This window comes from Sminthopsis crassicaudata, chromosome 6, assembly GCF_048593235.1.
Source record: "Sminthopsis crassicaudata isolate SCR6 chromosome 6, ASM4859323v1, whole genome shotgun sequence".
Lineage (NCBI taxonomy): Eukaryota > Metazoa > Chordata > Mammalia > Dasyuromorphia > Dasyuridae > Sminthopsis > Sminthopsis crassicaudata.
Genome location: NC_133622.1, coordinates 190,101,030 through 190,115,308, shown reverse-complemented (window position 1 = coordinate 190,115,308; position 14,279 = coordinate 190,101,030). Strand labels below are relative to the sequence as shown.

At 36.8% G+C, this 14,279-nt stretch overlaps 1 protein-coding gene across 1 annotated transcript in view; it reads left to right on the top strand.

The window, feature by feature from the left end:
- The first annotated feature begins 5,536 nt into the window (after window positions 1-5,536).
- Window positions 5,537-14,279, top strand: part of TACC3 (transforming acidic coiled-coil containing protein 3) — a 32,442-nt gene continuing 23,699 nt past the window's right edge. Inside the window, exon 1 of the mRNA XM_074273562.1 lies at window positions 5,537-5,702. The gene's annotated coding sequence lies outside the window, so the exon portion shown is untranslated. The remainder of the gene's footprint in view (window positions 5,703-14,279) is intronic.

Sequence of the window (14,279 nt, the reverse complement as noted above, 5' to 3'; positions counted from 1 at the left end):
CGACGATGGCCGCGGGAGCCGCTGGGAAATGTAGTTTCTAAAAAGTGCCCTCCCTCTTTCTGGGGGCTGTGTCAGCTGGAGATGTAGCTGAGATGTCACAGTGGTTTTGCCTTGGGACCCTTGGCTCCACAGACCCTGTGAGACACATTATTGTCTTTGGCAGGGGACATGTTCTGTTTTTCTGCAATTCCCAATATTCGCATTAAATAGCTCCCACGTCACCCAATGCTCTTGTACAAAGACAAGTGGGATACTTCCAACCATCAATCATCAAGACCCTGGGCAAAAAGAGGGAAAGGTTATCTTCAACCCAAGGAGCAGCCCCCTCCTTCTACAGCACCTCAGTATTTAAGTGATGGTCCCACTGGGACAGAAGCAGGACTTATGAGATCCAGGGCAAATCACCTCACTTTGTCGACCTTACATCATTGGGCTGGCTTTAAAAAGTTACTCCAATTTTAAAGATTAGCTATAGATACAGTGTATGTGTGTTTTGGGGTATATATATATGTGTGTGTGTGTGTATGTGCATACACATATGCATGTCCGTGTCATGTACATATATGTATACATGCACACATATACATATATGTTCTGTTTAACTAGTGTTCTCTAACAGTGATTTAGAGCATTTTTTAATATATAGAGAGCTTTAATTTCATCTAAAAACTGCCTGTCCATGGTCTTTTGCCATTTATTAATTGGGAAATAATTTCTATTCTTATAAATCTGACTCAGCTCTCAATGTAGTTTAGAAATGAGGCCTTTATCATAAACACTTTCTACTTGGAAGGAATTTTGACAGAGATAGATATCAGGCAAGTCCATTAAAGGCATGGGGACAAGTTGAATGAAGACAGGTGATAAGAAAAGTCAGAATAAAACTGGGAGATGGATCAGCTGACAAAATTTCCAAGATACAGGTTTGACTATATTACTTTTCTGCTCAAAGATCTTTTGTAGCTCCAAAGTGCTCATCTTGATGGTTCTTCAGGGATCCTTTCAGAGGATCTATGAGGTCAAAATGATGTTCATCAATAGCTCTTGGGGGGGTTCTCAATTTTTAAAAAGCATAAAGGATACTGAGGAAAAAAAAGTTGAGAATCAGTTTTTTTTTAAGATAAGCATTTAAAGTCTCCCACAACTTAGCTCCTTCCCACCTTTTTCAGTCTTATTTCATACTATTCCTATTCTGTAATTCCATTTCTTTTTTTAATAATAGCTTTTTATTTTCAAAATATATGCAAAGACATTTTTTAGCATTCACCTTTGCAAAATCTTGTTTCAAATTTTTCTCCCTCTCTTCCCCTTACCTCCTTTCTAACAGCACATTTATGCTGAACAAGAAAAATCAGATCAAGAAGGAAAAAAAAAAGCAAGCAAACAACAACAAAAAGATGAAAATACTATGTTGTGATCCACATTCAGTCCCCATAGTCTTCCTCCTGGATACAAATGGTTCTCTCTATCATAAGTCTATTGGAATTGGTCTGAATCACCTCATTGTTGAGAAGAGCCATGTCCATCAGTTGATCATTGCATAAGCTTGCTGTTGCTGTTACAATGTTCTTTTGTTTCTATTCATTTCACTTAGCATCAGTTCATGTATGTCTCTTCAGGCCCTTCTGTTTTCATCCTGCTGGTCATTTCTTTCTTTTTCTTTTTCTTTTCTTTTCGTTCTTTTTTTTTTTTTTTTTTGATTTATTATAGCTTTTTATTTACAAGATATATGCATGGGTAATTTTTCAGCATTGACAATTGCAAAACCTTCTGTTCCAACTTTTCCCCTCTTTCCCCCCTCCCCTTCCCCAAGATGGCAGGTTGACCAATACATGTTAAATATGTTAAAGTATAAGTTAAATACAATATATGTATACATGTCCAAACAGTTATTTTGCTGCACAAGAAGAATCGGGCTTTGAAACAGTGTACAAGTAGCCTGTGAAGGAAATAAAAAATGCATGCAACAAAAATAGGTGTATTGGGAATTCTATGCAGTGGTTCATAGTCATCTCCCAGAGTTCTTTCACTGGGTGTAGCTGGTTCAGTTCATTACTGCTCTATTGGAACTGATTTGGTTCATCTCATTGTTGAAGAGGGCTACATCCACAGCTGATCATTTGTGATAGAACAATAATAACTCATTACATTCACATACCATAACTTATTCTGCCATTCCCTAACTGATGGGCATCCACCCAGTTTCCAGTTCCTTGCCACTAAAAAAAAGAGCTGTTGACAAACATTTTTGCACATGTGGGTCATTTTCTCTTTTTTTTTCTGGTCTCTTTGGGATACAGACTCAGTAGAGACACTGCTGGATCAAAAGGTATGCAGAGTTTAATAGTTTTTTGGGCATAGTGGAACTCCATTTCTGCTAAAATAGACTATCAGTTATTTCCCAAACTTCTACCTCCATGCCTTTGGATACACATTTGTCCTTGCTTGAAATATTCCTTCTTTCTTATCTTCAAATCCTTATCTTCCTTCAAGGCCTCAAAATGGATTTCTTTATTTACCAGTGCTTTCTGTCCTTGAATTTACTTTAAAAAAAAACCCAAAAACAAAAAACAAAAAAAGCCTTTGTGTCTATATTGTGTCCTTTCAATAGGATAGCATAAGTTCCTTGCAGGAAAGAGCTGTTTCAGTCATTCAAAAAGCCTATCAATAAGCACCTATTGGAACTATGACAAAATTGAGAGTGTTTGCTCTTGGTAAATAAATAGCAAAATATTGATAAAATAAATACAGAGTGTAATGTTTCTCTAGAGTTCCTGCCCTTTAGTGGGGAGGGGGACACAAACAACTGGAGAAATGAGGAAAAGTCATTTAAAGGATGTGACACTGGGATTATTTACTGTCATCTTTATGCAAACAACTCTCAAACTCTCTCCTGAGTTTTTAATGCCATATCACCAATCCTCCATTGGAAAATTAAAAATGAATATCCTGGTGACATTTTCAACTCAACATGTCCAAATTAGAACTCATTATTCCTTTCCACTGTTCTCTAAAAAGAAAAGAAAAGAAAACTCTCTTTTCTCAAACTTTTTTTAAATTTGAAATTATTCCAATCTTTCAATCTCTTCAATCCCTTATTTAGGCTATAGATCCAATTAATTGACAATTTTTTTTTTTTTTTTTTTTTTTTTTTTTTTTTTTTGCTGAGGCAATTGGGATTAAATGACTTGCCCAGGGTCACACAGAACAAATCTTGAGAGTTCTACTTTCATAATAATTCACATCTAATCCTTCCTCCTGAATTCCAACTTTATCAACTTTCCTCCGAATGCAACCAATTCAGACACATGGGAATGCTTATATGAACTGATATCTATAGTAAAATTAGCAGAAACAAGATATATGTGTGACTAAAGTAATATAAATGCCTGAAAGGCAGTCATAATCTGATAAACTGTATGATTAATTTTGTTTTGAGGTTCAAGAACTACTACAATGGAACATTTCGTATAATATCAAAGTTGGTTGTTGTGTCACTTGTTCTTGATGAGCAGTTGTTGTTTTTTGGGCTTGTAAAAGAAGTCAGAGTTGGTGGGGATGTAATTTGAGAAACAATGGTGGTGTAAAAGTCAGGAATTCCTGCTTCTGACACTTTATGTGCTGTGTTATCCTTGGCAAGTCACTAAAGTTCTCTGAGCACCTTCCTAAGATTTATTAATAAATCATAGAAATTTTTAATCTGTGAAGTTAACTTTAATGAAGTTCTCATGGACTGGTGAAATAACAGAACATCCTTGATGCATTGTTATTTGTTATTTTAATATATGAAAATAGGGTGAGAGAGCAGCTGGGGGAAAAACAACTCCATTTTAAGCTCCAGTAAAAAGATACAGTATACAGAATGAGACCAATAAGAGTCCTATTAAGATGAAGGCTGTAGAAATACAGTGTTGAATCCCTCCTCAAACACTTGCTAGCTGTTATATGATAGAGAAGTCTCAGCCTTTCAGAAACTCATCTGTATAATGGAATAATATTTCACAATCCACCTGACAGAGCTATTATGAAGAAAGTGTTTTGTAAACCTCAAGAAATGTGAATTATTAATATAGGATGTTACTGCATTGAGAAGAAATTTAGACTAAATGCTCTACGTGGTGTAATAGATAATACACTGGACTTGAAGTTGGGAACATCTGAGTCTAAATCTGGCTTTAGAAATTTTGTGGTTGTGTGATCCTGGGCAAGTCATTAATCCTAGTTTTGCCTCAGTTTCTTCATCTGTAAAATGAGCTGCAGAAGGAGATGGCAAACCACACCAGTATCTTTGCCAAGAAATTCCAATGGGGGTAAGAGTCAGACAGGACTAAAATGATTGAATAACGCAAAAGCTCTCTGGGGTCTCTTCTAAGTATAAAGGTCTAAGATTCTACAAATTTCTTCACTACACTGACCAATGATGTTATCTGAATCACCTTCTTGTGATAACTTTTCTGATGGGTTTTATTGTCTTACTCTATAAAAAGCTACTTCTAAGGGAAACTTAAAATGGTACAGCCTTGGGAATCACAAAGATTCTTATGCTGGGTCTACAATTTGTGTTTTTTTAAAAATATTTTTTGTTAAGTATTTCAACATAATTGGCTTTCATCATTTGTCTATGTATTTTATTTTGTGCATTTAAAAACATTATAACATTATACTTTTGCCAGAATGCCAACAGGTTTCGATGATGGAAAAAAGGTGAAGATCCATTCTTTTTTGGAATATAAGCTGCTTGAGGGCAGGCAGACTTTTTTTTTTTTTTTATCTGCATTATTAACATTTGGCAAAGTACTTGGTACATAATAAGCATGTAATAAATGCCTTTTCATTCATTCATTTCATTATGCAGAAAATATTTTTGCAACTTTTTTTTTTAAAGGACAATGAGCAAAGTGTTCTCTAGGAGTGTAATTTTCTGTGGTTTGTGATATTGACAGGAAATCTGACTTTATCTTTGTATTTGCCTAAGAAAGACACAGGCCGGGCAGCTCTATGTCACAGTGGATAAGCCCTGAATTCAAATTTGACCTTAGACACTTAACAGTTCCTAGCTGTGTGACCCTGGGCAAGTCACTTAACCCCAGCCTCAAAAAAAAAAAAAAAAAAGAAAGAAAGAAAAGAAAAGAGAAAAAAGAAAGAGGCAGCACGATATAGATGAAAGTTTAACTTAAACGATGTAGGTTATGCAGATTTGCCATATATCATATAAATCTACCTATATTTTTTGCATCTTTTTAATGGCAAAAAATCTTAATTGCTCTGACTTTGTCCTCCACAGAGAAGTTCCACTGCTGAGACTCCATTTCCCAACCTTTACCGCGCGACCGGAAACGGACCTTTCGTCAGAGCCAATCTGCTCCCGGTGCTACCACTTCCTCCCAGGGACTGGGAGGGATGCCCCCGGTAGGCCGAGCAGGAATAGCGTACAAGGCTTGCGGCGACTCCCCCTTGGAACGACGGAGTCGGCGCGAGCCCCCCTCCGCGCACGCGCTCTCTGGACAGCGCTCTGATTGGCTGAAAGGGGCCGACTGTTCCTATTTGAATCTCGGCGGCACGGGGGAGGAGCGTTCGAGGTGTAGTCGCTCTGGACTTTTATATTTGTTGAGCTTTCCAGCTCCGGCGCTTTCCCGTCCCCGGGTCGGGCTCCCTTCTTCTCCCTCGTCTGCGTTCGTGGCCTACGAGCCTTATCCTGGCAGGTAGGAGCATCATGTCTCCCTGCCCCCTCTCTCTGCGGGGCTGACGGTTGTCCGAGGCAGTGGCTCTCCGGAGGGTGGGCGAGGCCGGTGGGCCTGGGAGCTGGGGGAGGGGACAGCGGTGGGGGTATGTAGGTCAGGCCCTGTATTTCACAAAGGCAGTTTGAATAGAGAGAAAGAGAAGGGGAGAGGTAGAAGGGGAGAGCAGGACTTGTAAGTGAGGAAGAACTGAATTCAAATCCTCCTAGCACGAGGGAGCTGTGTGCCCCTGGGCCCACGTCTGAACCTCTCTGAGCGGCACCTTCTTCACTCTGAGGCACTGCGCGCACTTGGAATCAGGAAGATTTGCATTCACATTCATCCTCGCTCACTAGCTGTGTGACCTTGGCCAAATCACTTTACTCCTGTTTGTCTCAGTGTTCTCATATATAAAACAAGAGTGACAACGTCGTCACTTATCTATTAGAGTTGCAAAGTTCACGTGAGAGATCAGTTGTGAAGTGCTTTAAACAATGCCTGGCACACAGTAGGTGCTTTATTAGATACTTATTGCCTCTCCTTCCACTCCCTAAGTGGTAAAAGGGACAATAACAGAATCTACTAAAGCAGGATTTTTGTGAAGCATAAAAAAGGACTTTGCAACTCTTAAAATGCTATACAAAGGCAACTTAAAAAGAAATCATAACTTTTTGTTTTTCATAATACATGCAAAGATAGTTTTCAATATTCACCCTTGCAAAACCTCGTATTCCTTTTTTTCCCCTTCTCTCCTTCCTACTTCACTAAACAAGTAATCCAGTATAAGTGCAATAATTCTAAATGTATTTCCACACTTATCATACTGTAACTCTTACAGCTTGTATAACTTTTTGTTTTTCATAATACATGCAAAGATAGTTTTCAATATTCACCCTTGCAAAACCTCGTATTCCTTTTTTTCCCCTTCTCTCCTTCCTACTTCACTAAACAAGTAATCCAGTATAAGTGCAATAATTCTAAATGTATTTCCACACTTATCATACTGTAACTCTTACAGCTTGTGTAAATGTCAGTTACTGAAACTCACCAGTTAGTGACTATTATTGTTTTCATCGGAGTTCAAACAGAAACAATCAATTTGTTCTGGTAGTCCTGGTAGTGCTGCACAGGTGGATACAATTACTGCTTTTTGTATTTGAATTAGGACTTCTGTACAACTGGATGATGGGAGTTTCATCTTGATTTTGACCTCTCTCTAGGTCTGCTTTGAAAAGCTTTGGGTTTCTTTTCTGTGTGGGGTTACTGAAGGAGAGTAATTGTTAATTCTTTCCAGTATTTGTTTCCTTTTCAGTCAGCTAACATTTATTAAGCACCTACTATGTGCCATACTCTGTGTTAAACCCTGGAATAGCAGAGAAAGACAAAACAAAAAACAGTCCCTGTTCTCCCAGAATTCCCAGTATAATGAGGAGAAAACATGCAAACAAGATGTAATCAGGATCAACTGGGGACTGCTTCAGAGTAAAGGCACTAGAATTAAGAACTGTTGGGAAAGAAGCTAAGACTTGAAGGGAAGTTAGGGGAGCCAGGAGAGGTGCATTCCAAATGTGGAGGACAGCTTCTGGAAATGCCCCATATGGAGTACCCTGTGCCAGAAATAGCAAAAAAGTCAGTCTTTCTCCCTTTCCCCCTTCAATTAAATGCTTTTTACTCATTCTATGCTCTATTATTAATTGGTTTCTAATAGCATGGTAATAACTGAATATCTAGCCCCACAATGACTTTTACATTGAGGTGGGGAGCTTAAACCTTGTGGGTGTCCCTTTAACAGAAGACTGCTGCTGTGTACAGAAGCCCACCTTTTTGAGGGCCTAGTGCTGGTTGCCACAAGGGTGATCTTCCTCACAGATGAGGTGTAGATGAGGTGCTCTGGAATTTATGAAGATTTGGTTTCAAATCCAACCTAATACTTCCTAGCTTGTGTGACCTTGTGTTATGGGCCAGAACTCTGAAACAAGGACTCTTACAAGATGTTCAGTAGAATTGATGAGACAATGGTTATGTAGTTTAGCATGGTGCTTATATAAGTTCAGCATGATTGATTTAATCTTACAACAAATAATGGTTTCCTAGTGATATGATTGGTTTATACTCAGTGTAGAGCGTATAAGCTGGGAGGCAGAGACAGATTTATTCATCGTCCACCTTTGTGGTGACTGGAGGCTTAAGCACAAACCCTTGGACTCAGACTCACTTCATCTCACACCACCTTGGTGGCCTGTCCTGCATTTTCTCCACTGAAACCTAGTCCAGTCTGAAGGCCATGAGAAAGTTAGCTGAGCACCAAGTGAAGGAGACAATAAAGGATTTGGACTTTAACTCCTGGCTATTTTCCAGGTGATTAATCTGCTGAAACGAAGACTGCCCCAGAGACCTCCAGAAAACCAAACAAGAATGCTACAACCATGAGCAAATTGTTTAACCTTTTTTCCTCTCAGTTTTTTCCTCTGTAAAATTGAAATAGGATTTCTAGTGCTTTAAATTTTGCAGAATTGGGGCAGCTAGGTGGCGCAGTGGATAGAGCACCAGCCTTGAATTCTGGAGGACCCGAGTTCAAATGTGATCTCCAACACTTAACACTTCGTAGCTGTGTGACCCTGGGCAAGTCACTTAACCCCAGCCTCAGGGGATTTAAAAAAAAAAAAGATTTTGCAGAATATTTTTCTCACAACAACCTTGTAAGCTAAGGAGGACAAGAATATTATCTCCATTTTACAGACTAGGAAACTGAAGCTTTGGGAGATTGTTCTTGTCTGGGGGGTATGTACTTTTTCCAGCTAAAACCTTTTTTTTTCTACGGCTGGAATGATATTCTTATGGATTCCCTAGTTTTCTTTTAAGACTCAGATCAAAAGTTACTTGCTTTAGGAAGTTTCCTAGTCTCCAAATCCTGCCTTCCCTAGCCCTTAGCCTTCAGCTGCCAGTTCTGGCTTCTCTTTCAAGATTAATGTTACTTTGTATCTGCCTTATATACCTAATATGTACATGTTGCCTCTTGTGCTAAAATATAAGATCCTTGAGGGCAGGAGCCATTTCATTTTTGTTTTTTGTGTCCCTAACAATTTATTACAGTGTTTGGCATAGATTATACTTAATAAATACTTGATTGATTTTTATGGTGATACCTTTTCAATTTTTTTTATGCATCATTGTACAAGTGGATTTTGGATAGTATTTGGTCTGTAAAAAGGCTCTGGTTCCAGTATAGTTAATTGATTGAAATCTCAGATTTTATTGAGGTAGTATTTGTAAGATAAAGATTTGTCATTTGTTAGATAATTAAGATTGTGAGATTCTGATGTATAATTTAACCCTGAGGTTTTATCTTGTTAATCATATGGTAGGAGATACATTTTTGTAGCCTATTTTTGAGTCACAACTCCACATGGGTTCCTGTAACTGAATGCAGGGTTGCAAAATTATCATTTATTATCAGTAAATGTTTGATTTATATGCCTGTTTTATATACCTGTATACCTGGAGTCATGTAGACATTTCTTAGATGAAAAAGGGTCAAGAATGGAAAAAGTTTAAGAAGCTCTGGTCTACAGTATTCAGAATCATGATGCTATCATGTCATTCCCTCTACTCAATTTACTCTAGTAACCTGTTGCCTCCAGATACAAATAAATACAAAATATTTTGGTTGACATATAAAGTCAGTCCTTCTGTGATCTGGCCCCCTCCTACCTGTACGATCTTCTAACATCTTATTCCCTGACATATATCTTTCTTCCAATGACACTGACTTCCTTGTTGACATTCTCAGCTCAGGGCAGTTTCCTGTGATTGCCCCATTATTGGAACATTCTCCCTTCTCTGCTCCAATTGCTGACGTCCTTGATTTCCTTTAAGTGCCAACGAAAATTCTTTTTAATGGAAGCCTTGGCCAACTCCTCTTAATTCTAGTGCTTTTCCTCAGTTAATATTTCCTATTTATCCTGTGTTTACTTTGTATATATTTGTATGCTGTGTTTTCCATAAGATTGTAAGTCCTTGAGGGCAGGGACTACCAGGTTTTTTTTAAACACTTTGTTGGCATAATACTCACAGTTCAAGAGAACTATGGAGGACTCTAGCCTCTACTCCTGTTGATTGTTTTATAGTCTCCATCTAAGGGTAAACTGCTACATTTGATAAATTTGATAGCAAGGTACCTGTTCCAGTTTCTTTATTATTATAAAGTGAAATGATATCTGTTAAATATTTCTGTTCATTATTCACCTATTTATCATGTGCTCTTGAGAATGTTAACTCTTATCTTCCTTAGCTAAGGAATTGTTAAATATTTCTAGAGTTGACTTCTGCAGAGGATGATGCAGGTTTTTTTGTTTTTATTTTTGTTTTACTATTATATAGGTTTTTGGTAAGGTATTTTCCAAATCTGTCATGGTTCATTTAAACTGTTGAAAGTTTAATATCTGGTATTGTGTAGGAGATTACTTTAAACATAATCATTTTCATTGAGCTTTGATTTCTGAATTCCAGTAAATCTCCTAACACATTCATACACAGCTTTCTTCATAATAGTCTTATGCTAGATGTATCTTGTGTGTATTTTATATATGTAACTCAGTAAGTATTGCCTTAATTCATCGATTTATTTTCATATTCTAGCTCAGAGGCTTCCGTTCCTATCTATCTCTGCTGTGTATTAGAAATTTTATGCTTATCAAATACAAATAACTTTTTGATTAGAAAAAATTGGCACAAACTGAAGGAACTATTGTGTTATTCAGGGGAATCAAATAGTTTGACATCATCCATGTAAAGCAGGTTATTATGAAGATGTTTTAGTTTGATGCCCTTTTAAATAGGAGAGATGATAAATTTAAGGCTAGGCAGGACTATAATGGACTTAAAACTGACTTCCTAAACAATTCTTCACTTAGATCAGTTGACATTATAGTAGTGGTGGTGGTGTGTTTTTACTGAGAACCATTTCCCACATGGATGTCAGATACACTAGCAACTTCCCTATACTTGCATCCATTTTACAAATCTTTAGCACCTGGGTGGAACTGAATTACAGTACCATAAGAAAAGGCAGTCAGTAGAAATGTTCCTTTGGCATGGCTAGTTTAATGATGACCTTTTTGTTCCTCAGCCAATATATTTTCTTTTGAGACAAAAACAAGATCAGATCAGGAAAGGATCATTTGCCTTACCTGAGGTTCCTCTTAGGTTCCTTTCCAAAGTTGTTACACCTCCATGAAAATTAACGTGATGGAGCCCCTCTTCATTTAAAAATGGGTATTCCCCTACTCTTACTCCAAAACTATGATAGATAATTATTTGGATCCCAATTTCATTGGAATCCTAACTTAATCAATATAAATTATGATTTTATAGGGATGGCAATTACAAGTTCTGATAGTAGGCCTCACAACTGTGAACTCAAGATTGTAAATTCACTTGTTTAATCATAGTGTTGAGGTTATAGATGCTCCCTATACCAAAACAACCAAAATGATGGTATTAGCCACTAAATAATGGGATATAGAGTGGTATCTCAAAAGCATATTGAAATTATGGACTGGTGTTGCAAATGGTCTCAAACGAATCTGTAGACCTATAAGTCAAAGATTAAAGATTTTATTACACTGCTAAAAATAGGCTAAATCCATAAGGGTTTAGTAAAGAAAACAGTTTAGTAGTTAAAGAGGTTGCAGACACCATTAAGGCATGCCTCGTGGGGAGATTATGCCATTGGCTAGCTAGGCTGATCACTCTAAAAAAAAGTTAGCTATAACAAGAAAGTGAATCAATCCTAATCCTAAAAAAGAGTTAAACAATATATTGTTTTCTGGTTGTGTTTAAACTTTTTCTGTAGATCAGTGATTCAGACTATGAAAGCATGGTATGAAGTAATTAAACATTGAATTGGCTTCTATTTTGTTTCAATTTGGCTTTTTCTTGGTGTTGAAATTCTGGTAACTAGGTAGAGAGCCAGAAGGGGTTCGTTTTCTCTATCTGTCTCTGCCTTTTCTATCTCCCCTGTGTGTGTCTCGTTCTTTGACTTTCAAGCCTCAATACTACAATTTTTGACTGATGTTAAATTGTTTATTTTGTACCTTGTGCTACTTTGACTTTCCAGATTTCCTCCAGCAACTTTTTCTTGTCTGTTTCTTTATTTGTGTATTATGATGTTTAGGTTGTGTATGGCGGCAAATAGTGATATGATTTGCCAGTGCCTTTCTGCAGATTTTCAATAAGTCTCCAGTTCTTTCAGCCAAAGTATTTAAACAAAAAACAAAACAAAAAAGTTCTTACTGAGGGTAATGTATATGCTATTATTGTATGCAGACAGGTCTTGAAAGCTCTTGTTTGTGCTTTCTATCAAATATTGAAATATTTGTTCATGAGATCTTTTGAATTAGTACTGTCTTTGATATAATTAATCTATTAGCTTGATTCATGCCATCAAACTCAGAGCTTTTAAAAATTAAATGTGTGCCTATCTTTTTTGAATCATATTTTTGACACTTGTTTAATATAATTTGTGTATTTTGCTTTAATTAAGGATTTTCAGGGACTTCAGGTTCTTTAATTTTACCCTCTTCAAATTTTAGAAGCTTCTAAATTTCATCTTATTTTGTATAATTTAGGCTTAGGGGTTAAGTTATTTCTTTTGATTACTAAATACTTGTCAATAATAGCATTGTGCTGTGATTTAAAGCCAAATGTTATTATAGACAAAAGGTAGTATAAAGTCCTTGTCTAGAACTGGGTGAGATCTGTTTCCATTTTGTTATGATAAATATGATAATGGCACATAATAAAAATGATCATATATTAAGTTCATTTCATTCACACTTGTGCTCTGTATGCTTTAATGATGAGTAGTACCATCTTGAAGCATTCTTATAGGTGGGATGTGTAAAAAATTTAGTCCTCTGCATTTTAGGTACAAATCTGTCAGAAACAATTATTATTTTCATAATATATGTAATTAATATTATTTTAATCTCAGCATTTCTGCTTATATAATGAGAGAAGGAACCCAAGAAGAATAGAACCATATTGGTTCATACAGTGGTCCTCAAACTTTTAAAATGGGGGCCAGTTCCCTGTCCCTCAGACTGTTGGAGGGCTGGACTATAGTAAAAACAAAAACTCACACTCTGCCTCCGCCTCCTCAGCCCATTTGCCATAACACTGTGGGCTGCATAAACGTCCTCAGCAGGCTGCAGTTTGAGAACCCCTGCAGTTTAATATATCTCTCCCTAACAAGAAATAATCCTGTCTTGATTTTGAGCTTAACAATTTGTAGTATTCCTAAAGAAGGAACTTTTCACAGCATAAATCATAATTAAAAGATTGTTTCATCAAAAGGAATCAGTCACTTAATTTTTGGCATACGTTAGATGTCATTTTTAAAATCATTCAATCCTTTGACTGTCCTTCTTTGCAACTAGTCAAAGATAGATTGGAGGTATTTCTGTTAACTGAAATGATCTAAGAGGCTATTTTCTTCTCTAGGGTAGAGCATCATACTTTTGGTCAAGGTAAGTCATTCAGGGTTCTCTAGGTCTTGGGTCTTGGGAGAAGTGTTTTCCTGAGAAAGAAGAGCAGGACATTATTTCACAATTGGTAATTGGAGACTGATAGGATTTCTTTCACATCAGTACAATATTTTTAGCTAAAGGTATTTTTTAAATCATTTCTTAACATTGCTAAAAGAGAAGAAGGGAGCAGAGGCTTAGTCTGTTTCATGAGGGGTATTGAATTTCTGATGTTAGGGAATATATTTTGCCTCTTTTTGTACCAGCTGAGAAAGGAATCCTACTTCCTCAACATATCTGTCAAAGATGGTCATCACAATAGCTTTGAGTAGGCCAGCCTTCAACCTTGTGATTCCCCCTTTATTTCTTTGATCCTTAGGAGTAGTGCCACATACTGAATAGGACATAGACTTTGTCAGTGTTATTGTCAGTCTTAGGACATTTAGAATCCATGTCATACTGTAAGTTGTCCTGGCTGGCAACTATTCTTTTAAATAAGACTTAAACTAATATTTAATCCAACCCCTGTGATTAGAATCCTGCAATATATGCTGGAAATAAAGACGAAAGAGGGAAACTGAAAGTTTATTGAAAAACCCATCATCTGTACCTATATTCTGTCCCTTTTTTTCAACAATTTTATCTATTGCACCATTTAGTTGCCTACAAGGAGATGATACTGTGCCTTAATTTCCTACATATATTTGGATATTTTAGTTGTTTTTGTATGAGTGTAAAGAACAACAAGAAAGCCAGTTGTTGTGATTTTAGAGGTGAGTGGAAAAACAATGTGTATAAGAATTAGAAAGGGAGGTGGAAGATTTTAAAAGTCACAAAAGAGCTGGCGTTTAATTATAGAGATAGAGAGCTACTATATTAAGTGATAGTGTAGGGGAGAGGATAGTCTCACCTTGGTTGTCCCAATTTTTCCTCCAGAACTCTGTTATCTTTTTTTTTTTTCCTTAGGAGGGGGCATTTAAAATTATTATTATAAAATTATTATTTAAAATTATTTAGCATTTTTCCTCAGTTATAT